At 37.3% G+C, this 25360-nt stretch overlaps 1 protein-coding gene across 11 annotated transcripts in view; it reads left to right on the top strand.

Moving 5' to 3' along the window:
- Nucleotides 1-25360, top strand: part of NAV3 (neuron navigator 3) — a 565631-nt gene that overhangs the window by 112021 nt on the left and 428250 nt on the right. Inside the window, exon 1 of one of the 11 annotated variants that reach the window (XM_074573860.1) lies at nt 792-910. The exons of 9 other annotated variants lie outside the window; for them this stretch is intronic. The gene's annotated coding sequence lies outside the window, so the exon portion shown is untranslated. Of the gene's footprint in view, nt 1-791; nt 911-25360 lie in introns of those variants that run through there. One more of the 11 variants, XM_074573805.1, reaches the window with a different exon arrangement.

Genomic DNA, 25360 nt, shown 5'->3' on the forward strand with positions numbered 1-25360 from the left:
TTTATTTATTTCTGAGTATTTAAAAACTGAAAGTAATTTTTGATGTTGACATGTAAATAAGTTGTTGCTGTTACCTTAGGTGCTGTTTATCACAGCTGAGTGCTTGTGTACCTGCTCTTGCCTGGCAGCAAATGCAGGGAAATTTGAGGTAATTATTCTGCCCAATCAAACATATTTTTATTATTCGAGTTTTTCACAGTGCTATTTCTGGCTGTTGCATCTGGTTTGGACAGTGTTAGAATTAGGGAAACTTTATTCAAAATGGATCTGCATCTGAAACAGCGGGAGTCCAGTAAAATTCGATGTTTATTCTTGTTGCATGTGAACAGCAATGCAAAAAGAAAGGAAATTAGTTGCTCTTCAGGTGTATGGAAAGAGGAAAAGTAGCTCTTCCTAGTATAATGCACTGTGGTTAAAAGAAAAGCTATTTAGTGACTTGCTTTGTTAAAATTACGTGACAACAGAAAAAGGTCTTTGAAAATAGAATATTTTCCTCCTTTTTAGATGCCTCCCATATTACAAAATAGGAAAGCTGGCTGTATTGTTAACCTCTAGCTTTAGGAAGCATTTTTTTAAACAGTCTGTGAGACCTTACAAACTTGTGTTTTAAATTTGGGGTTATCTTGGATTGGGGTAAATGCAGTATTTCAGAGTAACTTCTCTGTTCATGTTGAGTTTATTTTGGGGACTATGGCCATATTTTAAAAAAGAAGCTATGAGGTCATAAGACTTTTATGAAATAGGCCATTGATGGAAAAAGCCCAGGATGAAGCAGCTTTCATGTAGGCAGTGTTGGGAGTGGATTTTGGCACAGAAGCAGCACCCACAGCAACTGTGAAGATCGGCGTGTCTTCCATTTCGCTGTCTTGGAGCACTGCTTGGTAAGGAGATGTCAGCTGCCAGTAATCAGGTACTGACACTTTTAAGATTCATAGATTTTTGGTTTTCAGAGCTTAAAACCTGTATGGCTTTTTAGTTCTTGCTTTCCATAAAAAGGAATCTTATGAGAAGTGGTTGAATTATGTCTTCTCCCATGTTCTTTATTCTTTCTCTCTCTGTTAGCAGTAGCGTTTCTTTTATTTGTTGAATCTCGTCTGACAACAGCAAACTGATTGTGAAAGAGTCACGTAGTAGTCTAGCACTAGTGTCAGTCATGCGAGTAGTGACTGGTGAAAGGACATCAGGACATCTTCTAAATATCCTGTATTTGTGTTTTGAGAGGTATGCTGGTTTGCCTTGAGGACTGTCAGGTTGCAGTGTAGATGAACGGCTGTTACCTGAGACACAGGACTATACTTCAGTACTCCAGTATTGGGCTACATAAGGGGGGGTGAAAAAAAGGAGAAGAAAAAAAAAGAAAAAGAAAAAGAAAAGAAGAATTCTCTAGAATTCTTTTAAGATACTATTTGCCTTTTTTTTATGTACAAGCCCTTTTATTGGATTAAAATGTTATTGTCAGTTTAACTTTCTCCCCTTGCCTGATCTTTCTTCCTGGGTCTCTCCATCTGCTTTGGTTAATGTGATAGCTGTTTTCTCCTGTCTTGTAGTTCTCCTAAAAAGCCTTGGTGGGGTTAAGTCTGTACTTGCCAAAATCAATCTGTACAATTTACTTGGTTGTTCTATTTTTAGATTGCTTCCTGCTCTGTGGGAGATGCAACAAGCAGAACCCTCGTTTCTATGCAGAATCATAAATTCTGTAGCATTTCCAGTGCATATGCTCCAAGTCAAGCAGAACAGGGAATTGTACCTTTGCCTGCTAGATCCAAACTGAAAGTTGGACTCAGCAGGACACAGACATATGCTTTCCGTATTTCCCACAGCCACCTTTGGACACAGATGTCAAATTAATATAACCAGCTTCAGAGTCTGAGAAGTGTGGGGACTTAGCTGTCTTCTGAGTACTCCCTTCAGAACTGAGGCTCCGTTGAAGAGATGTGTTATTTTTTTTGCATCCTGAGAGGGGAAGAAATTATCAGTATGTGGAAGGCCTTGCAAATTTTGACGGGGGGAAAACTGAAATGCCCTGGAGACACGAGAATTAACAGGGCAGGATCTGGACAGAAACTTGGACAAAGTGTTTAGTGTGATGAGGTATTTGTAAGTCTATGTAAATTTGGGTCTACTCGTAAATGAATGTCTTAAGTAAAATGGTGATAAATAGGTTCCCATGCACTGCGTGAATTTCTCCATGATTTAACTGAATATTGCTGAAATTCTCAGGAAGGGGACTTTGTTACATGGCAATTAGCACAGGAAATCATGGTCTAGCCTAGAGTTTCATGGTGATACCACAGAATAAATATAGAATAATAACTCTCTACCAAAGAAGCTTTGTACTAGATGCTTTCCAGACCACAGGAGAAAGTGATATCCCAGAATGAAGCAGAGAAATTCTGGTGATTCCAGTAGGAGCTGCTTCTTGCCAATGCCATTGAGAATTGCAGGCTTACAACTCCTTTGAATCAAGCTGCATAAATACATTTATAACTTGCATTAATGGGAACTGCTTGCATCCAAGCGTCTGTAAAACTGTTGGATAGCAAATTATTTTTTGGTTCTCATTGTGGCAAATAAAATGAATAGCCACTTAAACTTCCAGAGTATTCATCAGTCTTGAGCCTCTGAGCTATAGGAAGAAGTTTTGGAAGGGCCCAAATAATTAGGGAACTAGTACTCATTCTCGTGAAATATCCTTCGTGTCACAAGTCGTTCACAAATTTGGGCAGTAGCTTGATTTGTTGGAGACCTGGTTTTGGTTTTCTTAGCCAGTGCTGTCCTTGGGGAATAATGTGGTGCGTGACTCAAATCCTGAATTTGAAAATAGGATTGTGGTTCTCGACTACCATACAACTTACTGTGAGGGAATACATGGAAGCTTTTAAATGGCCATGAAAAAGTACGCTATGTAGGTTTATATTTCAAGCACTCATGAAAATGTTGCCCAAGTATCTGATGGCATGAATTCACAACCAGAGGTACAAGTTTTTACAGTGTCAATAGACCTTAGTCTTATCCAGGTAAGTTTTCTGTACTTACATCTCTCCTGTATCTTTTCCATTATTAACAGTCCAGCCTCTGTAGATAGTGATAATTTCAAAGAGGGTTCTAGGTTTGCTTTTCTGGTATTGTAGTAATAAAGCTGTTGTTAGCGCCTGCCTGCTTCTAGTTAGACTGATTATAGACTTCTCTTTGCTGCTCTTCAATACAGGTAACCAAAACTAGAATAGGAGTAATGCTTGCTAGAAGCAGAAGGTAATTCTGTGGTTTCTTGAAAAAGTAAGGTTGGTTTAGTGCTCCATGTGATATTCTGTCTATGGCTATATATATATATATGGCTAATCTGTAAAACGTGGTCAAAGAGAATCAGCACTGTTTTGGAGAGCTTTTCTCCCATTTTCTTTTTGATTGATTATTTCATTTGGAAGATAGCTCTGTAGTAAGTGAAGTGCAGTTTGTTTTCTGACTGTGCTGCCTCATGATCCTATTTTCCATTTAGAATCTGATTTGAAAGGAGAGCTGTATCTTCCTCAGTCTTGCTGTGCTAATTCAATCAACTATTTAAAGAAGCAGTTTGATAGCATAGGAAGGATTGGACTTTTTGGTGGGAAGGGTGAATGAGCAAGGACAAAATTATCTGCAAAAATAATTACGATCAATTTCTGTGCCTGCTGAAATGATGGAGGTTAGATAAGCATAGGGTTCTGCCACCAATTGGGGCTTTGCAACAGGGCTTAGTAACGTGTATGTGTGTGTCTGTCTATCACAGTATGTGATACACGTCAGGCACTTGCATAATCTTTTCCTTGAATAAATAGGGCACTTCAAAATGCGCTAGAGAGAACAGGCACTCTGCACACAGGCAGAGTGATAGACTTGATGATTTATTATCTTCTTTCTATTGCTGGTTTTATTAGACAATGATTTGCCCTACATATACATAGCTTTACTGTCAAAATAAGCTACTAGAATATGCTGGCCCAAGAAAAATTATTTACAAGAGAAGGAACCCTTTTGTATCTGTCTGCATTTCAACAAATATCGTTAAAAAATACTACTACTAGTTTTTGCAACTTTTTTTATTTTCCAGCTACTAGACTGTATTTCCATTTCTTAAAGTATTTTCTTCCTTTTTGAACAACATCCTGTTTTTAAATTTCCATTGTTGTAATTTACACACAAAGTTGAGTGACTTAATAACATCCCTGTACAAAAGCTGTTTGTCTTCAGTGCTCCATAACAAGAAACTTTCAAACTAGATGAAACTGTTTTCTTACATATAACAATACTTTATCGCATGCTTAGTTTTAAACAAGCTTCTGTTTGCAGGTGTCACGAGGCTTCAGTGCTGTGAAACAGTGTTTTGCTGGCTACAAAGTCCACTGAAGATTGGTTTCTTAAGGCCTTTTTCACTCTACAAGTCACGTCTCTTTTTGTAAGCCTCCATTGCAGATCAATTCATTCAAGTGACACAGTAACAAACCCCCAGCTCCTAATTATGGTTCTATCAGGCGAAAGGGTGATTTTGAGAAAAGCAGGATGCAAGTGATGGACCCTATTGTGTGCAGAGCCACCGTCGTGAGCTTTTATGTTTGTGCAATGGTAGCATTTGTATATTTATGTGTATCTGCTCGTATCTGCATGCAGAAACAGATCAGTTGCATTTTCTGTTTTTTAAAAAATACAGGGCTCCAACGTGAATCATATTTTATGGATGAAGTTCATTTGCATTAGGTTTAATTTTTGTTCATTTACCTACAATTATCATTGCAATTTCCTGAAAATTACAGTTTAGTCAAGAGGGACTTCAGGATGAATAATAAAGGGATGAATGAATGCAGCATGTATATTGCAGTTCCAGCCATCTGCTATATGTTTATCCTGGGAGTTTCTACTCCAGTTGAATCAGTACTGGCAACTTTGTGCTCCCATGCAGTCTCTGACTACAGAAGGACAGAGAGAAATTCTGCTTTTACATATACCTATGCTTTTTGGGGTTAGGTGGCTTTGTTTGGTGTCAAGTAGTATACCAGCCTGAGCTCCAAAGTTACCCTACGTGCATTATGTCTGTCTTTTAGTGTGAGCATTTGCTTTTAAACAAGCTTTTCAAATTTCAGAGGTCATTAATCTCTTTGGTAAGTTTTAACAGTGGGCTACTGGTGTCCTTCAGAAAAAAAAAAGAAATCTTCCGAATATAATAGAGGAGAAACAGGCGTTGCTTAAACTCTTTGCTTGTGGCAGGGCACACCAGGAAACTGCTATCTGTCCTGGTGCTCATCAGTTCGTTCGTAGGCAAAGTCTTGTAGCTGAACAAAATACGGAATTGCTTATGAATGCCATATTTGCTGCAATAGTGGCATGCGTTTTTACAAGGAATAATTGCTAGGGAGCACTTTTGTTAGCACTAGTATGTCCACAGCTTCATTTATTGCTCTACTAAGCAGTTTGCAGAAACTGAACTTGCACCTCCCAGTTGAGGTGAAAGACTGGTCTTCTGCAAGCAGCTTCCATCCCGAAAGGGGGGAGGGGACGTCCTTCAAAACTAGGAAGCCTATAAACATACCTAAAATCTGTAAATATTGAACATTTCAACTCAGAGTCAAAAAGTATGTAATTACGTTTTGGACTGTGAGCTCATCTCTAAAGTTAGTTGTGTAGCTGCCACAAACTTAGAAGTTGGTTATTCTGTCACACTCATTGAGAAGTGTGCTTTGTAATTTTTTTTTTTTTTAGTCTAGCAAATCTTTAAATGCAATATGAACACAATGAAGCTGGCTTCACAAATCAAAATAGTGCGGAGTTTTGCTATTGATTACTCTTACAGCTTTCCCAATTTTATACTGCATAGAATTTACTCATTTCTTCTTGTGAGGGCTTTTCTTTTTCTCCCAAATTACTGGTATTTTCTTAATGTAATTAAATGCTTTCAAAGTCACATAACGGAATTCTATTATAATAGAAAATTATTATCTTGATTAAAATATGTGGTCACAATATGTTTGTGGTCTTCCAGTATGTCTGATTTTTTTTAATCCTATAAATTTTAATACATTTCTAGATCCTCTTTTGACATGTCGGCACTTCTTTTGCATGTAGTACAGAAGCTCTAGGTAATACAATAACTGTGAGAGCAAATACATATATGACAGTAAAATGTAATATTTTATAGCTTTTAATTAGAAGAAAAAAGCAAATAGTCTATTTTATATCTCTATGAAAACAGATGTGAAGTGTTTCAACTTCCTAATCTTCACAGTATCATTTGCCAAATTGGGCTTGGTTTACTTTTATTTTCATAATAAAAGCAAGATCGTATGCTGTTTTCTTAGTGCTTTAATAGGACTTGTGAATGGTGCAGCTTTTTTTTTTGTTTGTTTCTATACAAATCCTTGCTGCTTCTAGCAAATACACAATTGATTCCAAATAAATGTTATCTTAAAAATTACTTTTGTCATCAAGTATAATCTAGGCAGCCAAGAAATCATGAAGTCAACAAAGAAATAACTTTCTAAAACTTGAAACAAAAGCATACCAAAAAAATGATCAGATCTTTGCTTGAATACTCACCAAATTGCTTAGATCCAAATTTCTTAATATTAGAATTTGGTCTTAATGGATTGTCACTATTTTCTAAAATTCAACTTATTTAATGGCTTTTTTTCAAATTTTCTTTCCTTTAAGTATCATCTTGCCATTGTGAAGCACTTCTTAGAATTGCCCTGTTTCAAAACTTCTGTGGGTGAAGCAAAGGTGCAGAGTCATGATTCAAACCCCAGTCAAGAACTGTTGACCCACGTTAACAGTAACTAATTCTCATGTTGGCTAAATTATTCTTGTTTTAGCGTGCCCACAAATGAGAGCACTAATATAGCTTCAGGGAAAGCTGTATGAGTGTAAGTATAGAGATATATACTAATATAAGGTTCAGGGACTTTTAACTCATTTCCTAGTATGAAGAGTATTCTTTAATCAGCAGAAATACATGCTGAGATATGTATGTATGCCTTCTCTTTAGCCCACTTTCCTGAATTTTGCCTTAAGGGATCACAAAAAGTATTCTTCCCTTTCATGCAGACTAAAAGTTTCTGTGCAGAAATAATCTTTCTTTTTTTCTGTCTGTCTCATTGGCAGCTTTTTTTTTTAAAAAAATGTAAGTATATAAATAAAAAAAAATCTAAGGGCAAAATAACACAAAGCCTCAGAAATATGATTAATACCAGATATACCCCTAGAGCAGCATGAAGTTACAGGAACCAAGCAGGATGTGTAATGTATCTGGAGAGGAGTTGTATTTCTTGCTTTAGCCTGACTCCTGGTTGGTCTCTTCAAACTCTTGCAAACTTTAGACCAGAAAAGACCCTGGCTCAAGCATCCTTGTTTAGGACCATCTATGCAATCTGCAGGTCTCTTTTTTTCAGGACGTTTTGGGAATGGTCTTCGGATGGGACAGATTGAGCTGATGGCAGCAGGAGCCGCTCTCAAGTACTGTCTTCCTCCTGAGCTTCAGTCTCTGTAGCCTATTGCAATGCTGTACTCAGTGAATCCAGTGCAGTATTTTGTTCTGCCTGTGCAGGTTGAAAGTTCGCAAATCTGGTGAGTGAATGGTAAATCTGTTAGGTGGGGTGCGAGGGTTTACACTGCTGCTCTAGGCTTTACAGAAGTTCTTAGGAGGTGCATCTTTTCCTTGAGTCTTCATCAATGAGGCTGAGGTCCTGTCTCATCTTCATTTGATAACAGTGAATCACTGTTCTGTCTGGTAAGTCTGAAGAGCAGAGGTAACTCGTCAGCTTGGTCTGTCAAACACTTCTCCAGATAACTGGTCTGCAGGCAGAGTAAAATCTCTCCTGTCCGCTTTCCTTACTCATTTGGCTTTGTCACTTGGTCAGTGTCCTCTTGCCAGCTGTGGAGGTTTATTTCAGTAATGCCTTCTTGGTGAGGAGAAACTGTAGCTGTTGAGTGATGCCATCCTGGCAGTGCCGCTTCATTACCACTCTCTTCACCACCATGCTTTCCCTGTTTGTTTATATATTTATGAGTATGGGATGTTGCAAAACTACCTCAGACTCATGTCCTTTCCCTCAGACAAATACTCTATTATGAAGAGGCGTTAACACTTTCTACAGCACTTTCTAGTAATCTTCCTTTTTACAAATGAATCTTCTTGCATTGTAAGATTTGAGTTCATTTGTCCAAGACACTTGTAGATTTACCACTATTCCTTTTCGTGGGGATTTTCCCAGCCCAAAGTAAGAAGAAGTGCCTTGGCTTCATGAGATCCTCAGAGCTCCACTGCTGACAGCAGTGTCTGGGCTCACCCGAGTTTGTTGCATGGCACAGAAATGCAGTTGGATTCCTGTGTAGCACCCTGCTAATCTGTGCTCATCTATCCAGTCTTCCAGTATTTCATGCCAATGTCAGATTAAAACTGAGTTTCACTTAAGTTTTTCAATGTAAAATGAGTTCTTAAAGAAATCTATAAAAATTAAAAGCAGAAGAAAAAATAAATCTGTGTTAACATGTATGCTTACTTTTTATATTTCTGTTACTTAGTATTATTCTCTTTGAGTGGATGTTTTCTTTATCACTTAAGCTTGCGTTTGCATCCAAGCTTGATTACGTGGATGAGGCCACTGCAATTGCAGTGTTTGTTTTTGCTTCTAACAGCGTGATTTTGGATGCTACGGTTTCTTCCTAGTTTTCATCCTCAGCAGTGTCATTAGGTACTCCAATATGCTTTACTTAAGCCTGTAAGAGTTCTTTGATTGTTTAACTTAAAGTTGTGGGTATTCATATAAAAGATTTGCAGACTTCTAGTACAGGGCACTTATAGTTCTAATTTTTTTTTAACAGCTACTGGGTATTAATAATGATTTTTTTTTTTGTACGACTGACTTCCATATATTAGCAGATTTTTATAAAAATCTCCAGCCTGACAGGTAGTAATGTCTCTTCTTTTTCACTCAGTGAAAATGTCACTACATCTACTAGCGGTCAGTCTGACAAGTTGGAATGAATCAATGAATCTATTTTGTTTCCAATGGTTGCAGTTTTTGTGTGTTGGTGGGTGTTTGGGTTTTGTTTTGTTTTTTCTTTTGAATTTGTTTGTTTGTTTTAGTTTTAGTGGTCAGTTGCATATCTTTTGGCAAAACTGACATTATGTGATTTCTTGAATTTAATTTCTTTGCTTGTGGTTACTTTGGAAGCAATGTACGGAACCATGTTTTCATCATTAGATGCCCATGGTATGTGTGTGGGTTGTTTATTTGTATTTTTTTTTTAAACACAGACAAGGTAGATTTCCATAAATAACTTATCAAAAAATGCACAAACTGTTTTCTGGAACTTCATAAAAAATTCATTAACTTCTCTGACTTATGACATTGTATTTAATTATCAGTTACTGTAAAGAAATTTCAGTTCTGAGGGTAAGCTGCTACTTTGTCTCTCTGCTGAGCACTAGTGAGAAATATACTCTTTCCACTTGACTGTTACATATTTATGTATGCCCGTATGCAAGCCTTAATTTACATGTTAAATCTATATGGGTTCTATTGTCACTTCAGAACGTATGCGTTTGGTTATGGGTCTGTCTTTTAGTCCTGAAACATTCTCTTTCTAATGCTTCCAAAACTCTTAAGCAAAAGTAATTCTGTAATATTTCAAAAAAAGATAATGTTTTTGTGCTAACCAAAATTAATAGATTTTAAAAATGGCAGTTTTCCCCATAGCTATGCTATTTTTCATTATTTTTTTATTTTTTAACCTTCCAGGTGTTACAACATATGCAAGTTTTGAATGTTTTAAAGCAGCTGTCATGCAGTGGGACATTATAGATATATGAAATGCAGAAGAATGTAGAAGTTTGTTTACGTCCTTATTTTCAGCTGATTGCTGGACCTGTTATTTTTCATGCCCTATATCCCATGTGAACTGTAAAAGGAGTCCTCCCAAAGCACCGTCATTTCTTTTTCCTACAAATTCATGTGCAAACATGTAGTGAATTTTTTTTTTCCCCTGAATGACAGAGCAATTGCTTCTGACAGTAATTGCTGCGTGTGGTTATTTATAAAAGCATAAGAAATAAGTCTTCAGTTTATATGCTTAATTATATAGAAGTAAAACATTGAAAAGTGTGTTTTTTCGAGTTGTAGTCTGTAGTTGATGTGTATAGTTGGTAGGGAAATACAGTAATAGCTACAAGGAATGTGTTATTAATAAATTTGAAGATCTGTAAAGACGTTCTTGCAAACAAATCAATTTCTGTTGTGAATTTTTTTCACAATTTTGTTCTTGGATTCTTCTCTAGGAGAGATCATGTGAAAATGCGCTGGTTTGCCCCAGTATGAAAACTGGTCTGAGTACATAAATGCAGCTTTATGCTTATCTGAAATTAAAAGAACAACTCAGCATTATGCTCAGATGGATCACTGCACAATTAATATGAATTTTTAAACTATTAATGCCTTACTTGTAAGGATATAAACAGATATTCTTCTTCTTTGGAGCTATCAGGCATCATCCAGCCGTTGTGTAATGGACAGTAAATGAATAACTGCTTTGTCAGCCTGTAGGATGATGCCGTTATTAACAATTTTGTCATGTAGTGTGTTTCTTGATTCCCAAGTAAGCTGTCACAGGCCGCCTCTGAAAAATTACTCTGTGCCTATTACATGAATATACATTATGAGAAGACACAATTCTATCCTGGCAACACATGACTTCATTGCTAGCAGTAATTTTCTGAACACTTGCAGCAACATAGAGCTGTCATCTTCTTCATTTTCTTTGTTATTTTTATTGGAGAAGCTTCTGATAGTAGTAGTGTGTCCCTTATACTTTGTATCACTGTAACTAGTAAAGAATAAACTGCTCTATGATGATATTCTCAAAAGTAGTAATATCTGGGGTGCTGCATCACATCTGACTTTTCTTGAAAATAATTTTCTTTAATTTTATCATACTTCCCCAGTGAAGATGGGGGAGGAGGAGGGAGGGAACTATCCAGATTGAAATTCAGCAAGTCTCAGTGTGGAAAAGGGTAGGCTTTTAATTAATTTCCCAAGAGAATGATATTGCAAAAAGGATGGAAGAGAAATGCTGCTAATGGCCCTGGTTGTGACTCAGGGGAATGTAGTGCTGAACTTGTAACCTGCGAACAAAATGCAGATCTTTTGTTAGGGGTAGTTACTTTTTGGTCGCTGAATTTTGAGTTTCCTGGAACCAAGATCCCAAATGGACAAACTTGCCTCATTCTAGCCTGGGGCTGACTACTCTGTCAAAAGAGCAGGTTCACTCCGTACCCGGTGCAGCTAGTGGCCAAGCAATGGAGATTTTGTACCTCATGAGTCATGTTCCATCAGCGTGGTCATGGGACGTGCAGTCAGCAGAGAGCAGTCCTTGGATACCCTCGTGGGGAGGCTAAAGTGGATACCGTCTTGGACGTGCAGTGTTGCGTCAGGTAGATTGTTGTGCTGTTACGTTTGCTGCCTGTGGTCATGTTGCAGGGTTAGTTTTTCTGTTTTTCCTGTTTATTTGTTTGTTTGGTTTTTTTATGGGAATAAACATGTTAAAACAACTCGATTCAGCTTTGCACATAACTGCACTTAGAAAGACAATACGAATCGTGTGATTTAGTCAAGACTAAACAATACCAGTCCTTCAGGCTCTATGTTGTGCATCGTGCTGCTTAATTTTTCAACTATATAAATACTTCAGTCCCTTCCAGCTAAAATGGCTGTTTTTCCTTCGTCCTGTGACCTCAACATTCTTAATCGAATTAAGTTTTCCAGGATGGTTTTGTCAAATTCATCTAGTGTTGGAGTCTCCAGGATGTTTATCTTCGATAGGCTGTTTGGGAATACACCATTTGGTGTAATTGTCAAATATTAAACACTTTGAGAAGAGTAATTCATAACATTAGAATTCTCCAAGGAGGAAAAGTATAAATATGCCATAGTCCACATTGGCAGCATGGGCTTTTGAAGGACAGAAGCTGTGGGGAGGGTATGGAAAGATAGGACAGTGTGAACAACTTGCCGCACACAGAGCCTTTGAGGGACAGAGTGGATGTGTATGCTCATGTGTAGCAGAGCTTAGACTGAGCTTTGAAGGACTCTCTGATAAGGCTCACCATCAACTGAAAGCAAAGTCATTTTATGTATTTTCCTAAAGAAGGCTGTTGGCTCTATCAAGGAAAAACATATTACTGTGACAGGAAGATATAAGTGGTATTGGAAGGAACACTCTTCTTTTTCTGTGGGTACTTGTTTTTGGAATCTCTTTTCTGCTGAGATGGTCTCTAATCCTTTGTTTTCGGTATATGAATGAGGACCACGAGAAGCTCTACCCAATGTATGGTGTCTTTCTCTTCCCTGAAGCTTGGGGAGACTGATTGCCAGACAGGACATCACTGATTAACTCCAGATGTACTGTGACAGTAGCACTGTGTGCTTGGGTCTACAAATCAAATGCACATCATTAAGTAGTGGCAGTAGCAGTGTGATGATGTGAAAAGAAATTTGCGTGCTTTAATATGATCAGTCCTGTGCTAACATAGTACAGAGTATGACGTGGTATGAGACTAGTATAAAGCAGTTCAAGCAGTAACTCAAACTGAAAACCGATGGGTGACGATTTCAGCATTTTTCCTCTGAACGTTTCTTGTGTGGTGTCTTATCCTCAGGTGTGTGCATTGACACAGGCAAATAGAGTGATGAGTCTTTACATATGTTTATGCCTTTAAAATATGAGTTTAGAGATATTCAGCAAGCATACCTGCATGATGAACATAAAATGGCTTACAGGGAGAGATGGATGACACCAGAGAGTTACTGAATCAAAAAGAAAAGCTGGGAAAGTAATCTGTTCTGTACAGGTGAATAAGGCTCTGGTGATGAAATGATGCAGAAGTGTGGAGCAGGGCAAAGAATGGGAAAACCTTGTTTCCCAGAGACAGACTGCAACTCATGAAGTCAGGGTTAATTAGTTTTCCGTGCAGCAATGACATGACTCTCAAATCATCATAATAGTGTATTTTCTCACCTTTTCTGAATCAGCAACATCTGAGGCTGAGAATGAAACAAAATGTAATACGCACATACGTATGATTTTTATATGTAGCATGGGATTCTAAATTTGCAATAGAAGACACTAGTCAAAAAATCATAGTCTTCCAATATCTCTAATTCTCTTAATTTCATGTTTTGGTGCACTCATTACTTCACTGTCTAAAGCTGTATTATCTTACTTTCCTTTCAGTGATTTGTGTTTCTTTTGGCTTTCTTTAGATGTTAACTCTTTTGCCAGTTCTGCTTCCTTTGCTCTCTTTAGAGCTGAAAATTTAGTAATCCAGAGAGGCAGGATGTTATTAATTAACATAGTCTTTTTCAAGATAACCTGTAGAATCTATACTTAAAGAAACAACGCAAGCCTGCTGGTCATAGATGTACTAATCAAGAATTTTAAACCTAATTCTGGTACTTCTTGCTTCCATTTTAGCTCAGACTTAGTGGTCTTCTGCTAGTAAGGACTTTGTAATAACTCAGCAAATGATGGATCAGTTGCTTTAGTTGAAATCAAGGGCAGCTATGTTAAAAAGGTACTTCTAAAGGTAGTAAAAGAAAGGATGCCCAGTAGTAAAGAGCTGGAGCTTTTGGTTTGGCATGTTTTACTGTAACTAATTCTTCCTCTTTGTTTTTCCTTTTTTTTTTTTTTTTGTTTTTTTTTTTTTTGTTTTTTTTTGGTATGCTGTATTACTAGATGGCTCTGTTCTTGATCTTCTATTTCTGCTGGTATAGCTTGTTTGCTTTCTTCTCTTGGGAAGCTTCTGATGTACTGAAGTTTTATTTAGCCATTGCAGCCTGCTTTGATACATTTCCTTCAACATTAGATACTGAAACCGTTCCGATCTTAAACAGCTCTTGTCCTGTCTATTTTCACTACAGAGTACTCCAAAAATAGTCAAGTGCAAGTATATTTACAGTAATGCTATCTTATTTTTGTAGTCAGAGGTTAGTGTTTTTAGGTTTCATCCTTCCTATTTCAGTGATTAAAAATCACTCGTGTATGCTCAGTCGCCAATATTCAGTTTAGTCATCATTAAGTTAGTCATTACAATTTATCACCTAAAGAAATATAGTACCAAGAGACTTCTACCCTGCAATATATACTTCGGATGTAGAGCATTATGTATCATAGCATATAGTTAGTTGCAAGCCCAGTTCTGCTCTGCTTCCAAGAGATGGGAGTTCCCTGAGGAGTTTTTTGTAGCTCTATCTCATATCCAGCCAGGTCAAGATTTGGAGAGAAATTTTCACAGAACAGGACTTCTGGCTAGACTATGCCTATACTTTCCAGTTCCTCTGATGATAAGCAGGCTTCTTTGAATTGCATGGAGTCGAGCATAAAACAGCCTCTAGACTGCTTCAGTTTTCAGTAAGGATCTGTTGTGGCCAATGAACTGAGTGTAAATGTGACTTTTACCCGTTTTCTTCTGCTTGTGCTGGACTAGGTTGGAAGATTTAGTTTCCAATTTAGGGATGCCAGAATTTTGAGCATCTGTTTTGTAGCGACCATAGTTTTGAAAGGGCCATTTTCAGTATTGTGAAGTGGCCAGCACGGTTGGGATATTTTGAGCCAATTTCTGAACTTCCAGTGTAACTCCATGAAACAGATTGTCAAGTACAATGGTGCTACTGAGTGAATATAAAAACAAATTAAGCTAGCTATTGTGGTGCTCAGAAAACATCTGCTAAAGAAAGTCAACAGTAAAGATAAAACAATTGAGTTCTCTCTTCAGTTGTTGACCCAACTATTAAAGAGCTATCAGAGTGACCTGTCCATTAGTAGCCAATTTAAGAGCCTTTCAGAAAACAATTTTCTGGGGCTTTAGTAATAACTTTCATTCAGCTTTCTAATCTCCCTGTACTTATTTATTTTCCTGCAAATATTATGTTATAAAACCTGTCTGACATTTGATGGCCTGGATGGAGTGCAGGAGTGCATCACACAGATTTTATTCCTGTGGCTGAGTTTCATCAGGCAGAACTAAGTGGAATGTAAACCTTGTAGGTCTGCCTCTTTGGTTTGCATCTTTCATGATCAAAGGGCGGATTGAATACCAACAGACAAGATGGAGAAGGCATAATAAATGTGTTGCAGCATTGTCAGCGATGGGTCTGCAGATTTTGATGCAGAGTGGTAAAGTCTCTCTCAGTAGTTCACAACAGTCTGGAATACAGTTGGGTTCTCCTTAAATAGAAGTGTTACAAAATACAGGTATTCCAAAATCTGTTTAGTTAATAAAAAACACCCCACTTTAGGAGTGTGAGATTTATGGATTTGCTAATATTATGTATTAGAAATATAGCATAGTGATGAAATGAATTTATAGACGAGAAAGAAGCTGTAAGCAAAGGTGATGAACAGGCACTGATTGTGCTAGTTCATTTTGTTGTTGTTGTTGTTTGTTTTTCGTGGTTCATGAGAAAACTATAGAGGCAGTTTGAGTCATCTAATCCTACATTTTAATAATTTACCTCATTTTTAGTAGTCTTAATCTTACCAGTAGAACATTCACCCTGGAAGGTAAAGCCATAGGAAGTAAGGCTGATTACGCCATGAGCAGATTAGTTGTCTCACGTATTCAGGAAATAAATTGCCAATGAGATCACTAAAGAAAGCAGCGTAAGGGAGTTTGGTGGCAAAGCAGGGGACAGCTAGCTTGTGATGAAGCCGAAGTGTCCTTGTTGAAACAAAGTAATTATGTATATGTCGATATTTGTTAATTTAGCTGGTACTTTCTAGATTTGGACACCTGTGTTCAGACTTGCGAATGCAGTTTCTCTGGCTTATGTTTCTTTTTGCTATATTTTGGATTTGAGGAAAGAGGAGGAAGGCAACATAATGTCAGATTGGTGGACTTCTTTATATACGTGGATTTATTGTCGTTTGATGAGATTGAATGTAGCAATACTGAAATAACAAAATAAGGGTACCATCTTGATCTAAAGCCCGCTGAGATCAACAGGGAAAAAATCACAGAATTATGCGCTTTTGGTCAGGCCAGAAAACTGCCCCTTGTAAGCTTGAAACCCGGATATTTTTCTGCTGACCTAGTGCTAATAGATCTGTCATTACAATATCTCAGCTCCAATTACAGGGGTTGTTGGAAGTATTATTGCTCTGTTTCTACTGCCTGTGTTATTATCTTATGTCAATTGTGGTGTAATCCCCATCCTCATGTATCGTCTAGTAAACCATGGTGATCTACGTGATGTGGGTTAATTGAAGGGAGAGGAAGTCCTGCGAATCAGTGGTAATAGGCATTAGCAGATTATAATGTTTTATTGGCTCCTCATTACACAAGCTTTGAAATCTGAGGAAGACTTCCTTCCAAAGGCGGGGGGCTGGGATGGAGGATCTGCATTTTGTATCAGCTGCCGTACCAAGCTACCCTCAGGCTAGCATATTTGCTCCTTCATTTTTTGCATGTGTTTGATATCTCTCCATCTTAAAATGTGGTTAATTTCTTTTTGTATTGCAGCACTATTAATTTTTGCCTTTTGGAATAGGTTGAATGCCAGGTGTTTTAAAGTAAGGCAATGAGAGCCTGGTTTTATTTCAGGTAAAAACTCTTACTGTTGGGGGATGCTGGAAGAAAGGACATCATGTAAAAGAATTAGGATGCATCATTTTTAGCAACTGACATGTATCTTAATAACCCTTTGCTCTAATTGGCATTTTAATTAAAGATGACATTTTAATTGGTTATTTTACCAATTTAACTTGGTTATTAGCATAAGCTACTCCTTTCATTACTGATAATTCATCTATGCAATCTCCATAACCATACTAGATGTTTTCAAGTAGTATTTTGCTGTTCTGAAGATTCTGAAATCCTTTTCTTTTGCTCCTTCAGTGCTCTTCCTGGTGCATACGCTAATGTCTGCAGTGTTTACCATTTAAAAAAAGTATACTTATTATATCACAATATCACAGATGAACAAGAAAAAATGTCTTAATAGCAAATAACTATAAATTAATTATCATTGTTGGTACATAAAGCCTTTTAAATGCAAACCAGCTGTGCAATATTACTTACAGTCTACCTGCCATGTATTGTTTGGCTATGCATTTTTCAGACATTTGAAATACAGTCTTAAAATTATTTCCTTCATTATTCTTAATCCATCCCAGTTTTGTGTAAAATCTTAATTTCATATTTTTAATTTTTACATGAAGGAAAACAAAAAAATTCCTGCTAAGTCTGAGCTGTAGTAATAGGTTACCCTTCCAGAAAGTAAGAGAGTGCCAAATATTCACAGGGAACAAAGAAAACACAAGTACTGTACACAACCTTCAAAAAAAAAAAACCCCAATCAACCAAAACACAAAGCTGGGGCAAAGGTATGTGCTTAATAGGGTTTAATAAAACTGAGATTTTTGTTTTGTCTTTGAAAAAAAGAGCCTTGGGTTCATTAGGAAAGCTAGAATCTTCAAAGCAGCCCACAGGAGCCCAGCTGGGGCCTTGAATGGGGCTTTGAAAATCTGAGCTTAAGAAAATTTACCCTCAGCAGCTTTAGGTTCTCCATTATTATATTTTGCTCTTTAGGAAGCTGTCACGTTGTGCCACAGAGGATAGAAGTGTGGGTGAAATGACTGTCTCTATTCTTGAAATGCTTCATAGGAGCCTTTTGAGAGCTAATTAATATTAACCACTTGAAAATTGCTTGGTGAAAGACACAATACAAATGGAATATATGGGAAAAGTTATTTATCATGAAAACAGCAAGCTATTTTTAAATACTTGTGCAAGAAAGGGCTCCTCTGAGGTGACAGATTGACAGCGCTGCCTGATCTGTTACCCACAGAACATACGCACCGTGGGCAGTGGTACTGCAAGTTGTCCTAACGGTGCTCCTGCCCTGTCCTAGATGGCTTGCCTCCAGCTTCCAGCTCGCCTCTTGGCTCTGCTAAAGCTGCCAGCTAATACTTGCTTTTGTCATGGTAGCTTCTCTTAGTGTGGATGGTTGCCTGCTGTGAACAGGATGGAGACTATCTTTCTCCATTTCATTTTTGATTTGGTACTAATGAAGAATATGGTGTTAAATGGTTTATCCAGTTCAACAACAATTTTTATGTAAAGGAAAGAAAGAGCTCACAAATCAAGGTGATGAAATGTGAATCTCATGGTCACTGCCATTAATTCTTTCACCATTCCATGTGGAGATAGTAAATTGTGTTCCCATAAGTGCCAATAGCCGCTAAGGTGCTTCTTAGCCTGATTATAGAAGCTGGAACAGAAAGTGGTTTGCTTATAAAACATTGGCATTGTTTTGATTATGTTTTGTTCTTGACAATGTGCAGAGAAATGTCACTGTAATGAAAACAATTTCAGATTATAAATTATAATATAGGTCTCTGCATTTTGACTTCGTTATGCTACTAACATCTGTGGTAAACTGTACAGATAAGTTATCTTTGTTGCTACTGCTATTTTTATGAGACAGTCGTGAAAGTGGGCTCTGTTTATTTTTTCAACTCATTTCATTAAGAGGTAAGAAGAAAAAAGGATGGGGGAGAGGAGTCATGGCACTTTTTTCTTTGCTCTTACAAATGAATAAGCATGTTCAGGGTAAACAGGTGCATTCATAATGCAGAGATGCTAGCGGTTTAACCAGATTTTTTTAAATTGCTTTAAACATGATTTTTGTTTTTTTTCACTTGTGAATAACAGTTGCTTTTATGGCTCATAAGGAAAGAGGCTGATATTGGTCTCACTGATTTGCTTGGCGTATTAATTCAGATAAAGTAAAAGCAGAAAGTAACTGTTCTGCTGAAGGTATTGATGTTTTGTTTGGGTGTCCAGCACCGCACTGGAGTGCTAACAGCATCTTATGCAGTATAGCTAAACCCTGAGCAAATTAATGCCCAAATTAATGCCTATCTTGTAGCAATAAGAATCAGTTCCTCCAGACTGTAGGTATTAGGCTACAATTTGGATTTACTGAGAAAAGTTATGCATAGAAATATCTAGCTGAGGTTGATGGGGCTGATTTTTTTGTGAATATTTTTTACAGTCTGTATGTTTTATTGCTTACAAAACTTGCTTACCCATCCCTTTCTCAAGCTCTTATGGAGCATAGAGCCTTTTGCTTGCTTCAGTTATGTTGACTGACCAGGTCATGAATTTTCATGATGATTCTTGTGCAAAAGACAGTGTTCTGCTTCCTATTATCTAGGAATGTTGTATGCGCAAATGCATAGTTGCTGAGTTAGGCTGTTTTGCTTTCTGCTCTTGTTTTGGAGAAAGCTTATTTGAATGCTTCTGTAACCCCAAATATTTCACAGCTTTCCCTTTTATTTCTGTCCTCAAGGGTTCAATATCCACCTTCTTTCAGGGCATGCCTGTGCAAAATAGTCTCACGGCCAATCGATGCTACCCCTAATCCGGCAGGATAAAGCTGTGTATTCCCTTCCACTCCAGGGGGTCTGCCGTCGCAGCCTCTGCAACTCCCCACCACCTGCCAAGAAAAGACCAGGCTTGGCTCTGTGATACAGTGGTATGGGGAATTAGGCAGTGGGCTGCCAGGCTAATAAAGGGAAACACACTCAAATTAAACGGAGTTGTTCTCGATTTGTATTGCTGAGAAATATGAGAAAGGTCTCTCTTTGTGTGAACTGCAGTATCTGAGCTAGCTTGGTAGGCTGCGTGGTAATACTTGTTTCTGATGACAGCAGGCATCTAACATGCCGTAGGTTTAACGCTCTCAGGCAGCGCGCTTTCCTCCTGGTATTGGTTTCTGGGAAGGATGAGCTGTCACCACTCTTGATGTGTGTAGAGAACAGAGGTCTCCCGAGATAAGGTTGTTCATTATGCTTCCTGAAGAACCATTAAATTTCTATCAGTGCAATGTGATCCACTCCTTGGGTAGAGGCATTGTTTTCTGAACATTTTCTTCTATCCTAGTCTCCACTTATGTGATTTTTTTTTTAATTATTTTTTTATTTAAATCTATAAACAGCACGAATGTAGAAATATGTAAGTAGTAATAACGCGGTATTTTAATGCAGAATCTCACAGTGACAAGATGAAAAATTATGCATTCTTACTGCATTATCTGGTATGTATAAGCCTTTATAAAATGAGACATCATTCATATCATGCTGCTTTGTATAAATTTGTTGTATTTTGGATGCGGTGCTCTATTTTTAAAAACACATCAATGTTGTGCCAGTATTTCAAAGTGGTTGTTAGTATGATATGGTGATAACTGTAACAATCTTTATATGGGTTGAGGTTCTTTAGGTTGCTTCATCTAAACAATTAAAAGTTGTTTTAGTTATGGAAAAGCAAATATAAACATTGATATATTATATCTATTTGAGATCTATGTGCATGCTATTTAATACCAGTCATTGAATTTGTGAGTTTGTAAAAAAAGCGTGGACAATAATATTCTGTGTATATTGGCTATATTTTTACATGCAGTAATATGTTCAGAATTACCATTTTACTCCGAAATGTTATTGGCTGTCAAAAATTATCAGGACTGGGACATCTTTTTAAAGTGAAAGTTTTTAATATTTGTAGACAATTATATAATGCAATTAATTGCAGAAAGTTATTCAGGTAGATATTGTTTCTGTGATAGAGTATATAGTACATTTTACAGAACTGTTTCAATCTTCTTTTTGCCAGTCAGAGCATCTGGTGAACAAATTAATTAAATTTGAGTTTATAATTTCAGAAACCAGATTTTCTTAAAATACACACTCAGCCCAGCTGCTAAATCTCTCTTTCAGAGTTTTTTCACACATGCTTTTTGATTAATAGTAAACTAATGGTACATTCAGATTATTGTACAGATGAGATGCAGTTATTATCCAGCTAAACACTGTTCATAGTCCTTAATAGACTCAGTCCGTGTGTGTTTGATCACATGAAGTAATTGTGCTTATTTTGTCAATGTGGATGATCTCTGACCTTCACATTTGTTTATCGTTTGAATGATACATGTTCTGCATGGTGATTACCAGTCACGTCTGGGAGACTGACAATATTTAGATGTAAATACAGCAGTGCAAGCAGTGCACGTTTGTGGTCTAATTCAGCAGTGTGTTTGTGACATGAGTCACATTTTAATAATTGGGAGGGCACGTTACATGACAGCTGTCTCAACAGAGAAAATAAGAATTGTTTGCATTGTTAATTAGCATTTCTTTTTTCTTTAATTACTGGACATTTCAAACATACTTAGTTAATTTTTTGGCACTTTTCAGAGGTCTGGAACATGTGTTTGTTTAAAAACAGGAACATACCCTGTGGTAAGCTTTCAAACTGGTTGAGTTGTAGATCAGTGTTATATGTGTAGCCATTGTGGTACCGAGAGGGAAGGGATATTTGGCAGTATTATTCTCTGAGTTATTGGACTCCGTGAAGAAAGGCTGTTAAGGGTAATATTTGTTGCTCTGTACATGTTAGTGCTTATATTTCTAAATATTTTTATAGGCTTAGGGCTAAACTGTAGTAATATGTTAATTTGAAACTTCTTTAATGGCAATGCAAGGACAGGCTGTTTATGGTACTTTTAAGGGAGGATTAAAATATTATTCCTAGAATGCTGAATATTAGCAAAGCCAATGGGTAGTCTGAAATAGCCAGGCTACAGACTGTGTAATTGAAGTTCTTGAAATCCAATGTGATGCCCAGGTCTTAATCAGACTTATGTTGTCTAGGCTTTATGGGCAAGCTAAAGTTTTCATCAGTGATACGGAGATCTTCTGCTACTCCTTCTCACAGGGTGAATTTCACCCCAAAATTGTCTCTGATGTAAATGAAAATAGCTGCATTAGTGAGGCAAGAAACAGTGTCCTTTTAAAAGTCGTTCTAGCTTTTAAGAACAGTCTAACAAATTCATGTTTCAAGTTTGGATATATCCTTTCCAGGGACAAAAAATAGGGAAAGTAATAATTTCTAAATAATAGGTCCTATAATGAACTTGGACAAAGGTGGGTTAACAACAAGCAACAATTCACTATTACAACTTCGCATTCAGGATCTGAGGGAAATCTGTAGTACTATATGTTTGCATGATGTTAAAAAGTGATTAGATATGAGGAACAAAGTCAAAAGTGCTACAGGCAACATTAATGTAATTTATGCAGTAAAGAGTAGAAGATATTATAAATGGTATTATAAAACATGTTGCAAACAGAGCCTTTGATTTAAATTTCAATAATCTCACTGTGTGACAAAGAATCCCAGAATCTCTAAGTATAAACACAGAATGTGGGTGAGGAGAAAACTTGTAGCTAGGTCAGTGGTCTGTATTACTGAGATACAGGGAGTGGTATGTACGCAGCTAGAAGTCATAGGATCGTCACAGTTATTAATGCTATTTTTCAGGCAGGTAACAGGTAGGATGCAAAAAGGAGATGATCTTCACAGTGTTTTGTTACAGAAATAGGACAAGCTAAGTCTACAAAGAAAAGACTATGTCGAAAAAAAATATGCATATTAAGAGGCAAAACAACTCTCAAAACTCTTTCCAAGGTTTAAAAGAAAATAGTGAAAGGCCTGTTTTTTGCCTTCACATGTTTGTCATTGATTTGAGTAGCTATACAATACATTAACATAAATAAAAAACAGGATAGAGTTTGGAGTACTTGAGGTGTATTTGTGCCTTTCATACTGAAAAGGAATTGGATAAGTTTTGTCGAGAGTCTTGAAAAACTGTTTGCCAAGTTAAAATTCAACTTTTAAGGAAGAAGAGGAATAGTTCTCAGTGAAGGGATTGTTTTTGGCAAATTTTTTGTGAAAGGAGCAGATCCATAGCTCCCTTAGTAGCTCACTTAGTGGAGCAACCAAAATTTTCAGCTGTGACTAACCAGAAAAAACCAGATGCTCCTGCAGTGACACCACTCTCCACTTTGAATGAAGAGAGGCTGATGGCTGGTAGATTACTTATAGGGAATTGTTTCAGTAGGATGATCAGGTGTGTTAGTGTGTTTAGGTGGCTTCTTTTTTTCATTGGGCTTTCTTTGAATGCATCAGCCTCATGTATTCTGTCCCTTAAGAAGTGTGGTCTGAAGGAAGAGATTCCTCTCGCCTGATTTCATACATCAGTCATCAAAGGTCTGTGCCTTACACAGTCACCATGTTGTCTTTCTGCAGTCAGTGGAAAGAGGTAGGATTTTTAGGTCATGATTCACCCGAGCTGGTTTGGATGTGAAGAATCCCATTCTAAAAATGCCTGTTTATTTCCTCAAACAACAGAGAGACCCCTAAGCCATTAGCTCAGATTGTGCATCTGTGTTTGTTCAAATGAATCCCACCCAAGACAGTCTCACAGACACTGGGTACCTTGTTATTCCTGGAGATGCAAATCAGTTTACAAGTGGAGTGTGACATTGTACGTTGAGTACCTTACTGTTCTGAGACATATTTTAGGACATTCAAGAGTGGACATATGCTCTGTTCTACCTAGGCACAAACCCATATACTTCCCATAGCGACAGAGACCAAATACGTAGTTTGTGGTAATCATATGCCAGACAGCTATACAAAAATTTTAGGATTCTTTCTATGTGTAACCTCAAATGCTTTGTGGTTCTACTTTTTTCAGTAAAGCTGTCTAGATATTCCTGTGTTTCTAGTCCTATGTTATTTTTAGTTAAAGCTCTTTTAAGGTAACCTTTGAATGGACTTTCAGTTTTTAGATTCTCAGGAGCAATAGATAAAGTGCTCAGACACCTTGAAATGCAGCTGTGTATTTAGCATTCTCAAGGTCTACTTGAGTTTCACTCAAGTATTCTAAATAAGAGTTTGTTTAGATATGCTAGCAGAAGGAACTTTTGAATGTGTGCAAAACTGTGAGGATACAATCAATATGTAAAAATATATGGGGTCAGCAATTGCCCATGTTGGCAAAGATTGATACAGAATGCTTGAAGAATGTAAAATTCAGCTTGAAATTTAACTTGATATACCTAGATTTTAAGAAACTTCCTAGAGCATTCAGATCGACTGGGATGTTTAATATTCTCCTGTGAGAAACATTGTGATCTGTGTCACTTGGGAATTTAAAGTAATGCCAGAATAAAGCATTAGAAAATACACGGTAGTAATTTATTCTGCACTGGCAGATCAGGAAGGTAACTTACCTAGAAGGTCTTTCGCAGCTCAAGTTTAAACAAGTTTGTGATCCTGTGATTGTGAAAATGAATGAACTTCCACCATTAAAGGTCATCTTTTTAGTTCATGGTTAAGATGCACCAGCTACTGATGCTTTTTGTCTTTAAATATTTGAATATATTTTTTTGTCACTTGACTCTGTTTCTACAAAAAATATTTGTAGTCCTTTTGCATTCCTTTTTTTCCTTTTCTTCCCCCCCATCCCTTCCCCCCCTCCCCCCCGACCCCGGCCGCAAGCAGCTGTCTCATTTGCTCAGCTATCTCTCTGCTCTGCAGTCTCTAGGAGCTGTTTGTTGTTTCAGCCGCATATTTGTTTGAATCAATCGAATTAATTGCAAGAGACTAGTCTGGACATGGATAGAATACTGAGGCACCAGGCGTAGTGGAGCATTGCTTGCAATGGGCGCAATCAGCACCCATATGTAATTTCTTGGGATAAGCGTGGGGTTCACCTGAAAAGGCTGCCACTAAACAAATACTGAAAAGAATTAAATGGCAACTTTTGAAGCACCGGTGAAATTGTCAGAGTCATGTTCTGCGAAGATAGGTATGATTTTTTGCTCTATCACTTGTAACAGGCATAGAGTTAAAAAGGTTCTGAAAAAGCAGATAGCTCTTTGATCCAATGGAGTTATTTAGCAAGTCATGGTAGGCCAAGAGAGGCTGTGTGATTTAATGGTATTTTTAAGATTTAAGGATTTAGATTTATCAAAGTGGGGAGTGTAAGTAAGTCCTCATTTTCAGTAAGGGGAGGTGGATTTAACTGTTTCATGTAAGAATAACTGGTGAATCTTCAGTATGCTGTTTCTGTGTCTGAATATATAAACTGCTCAAAGTGGTGACATTTGTGAAACTCTAGTCTGTGTTCCTGTTTCTCTTGTAGCCTATGATTAAGAGAGAACACACGTCCCCTTGGACAGCATTGCCATTTGTGGAGTGGTAGCAAAGTTTTAACATATGTGGGGTATTGAGAAATACCAGATATATTAGTCTCCACAGAGCTACCAAATATCTAAGTATTTCCCAAAGCACATTGCCTTTTTCTTCCTGAAAATTTTGTAAAGTGGACAAAAATAAGTATTTAGTAATTTGTCTGGGATTTCCGGTATCTTGGCAATCTAGAGCAATAGCTGTAGATGACTAGAAGTCCCAGAAGAATGGCCACTG

This window comes from Larus michahellis, chromosome 1 (genome assembly GCF_964199755.1).
Source record: "Larus michahellis chromosome 1, bLarMic1.1, whole genome shotgun sequence".
Classification (NCBI taxonomy): domain Eukaryota; kingdom Metazoa; phylum Chordata; class Aves; order Charadriiformes; family Laridae; genus Larus; species Larus michahellis.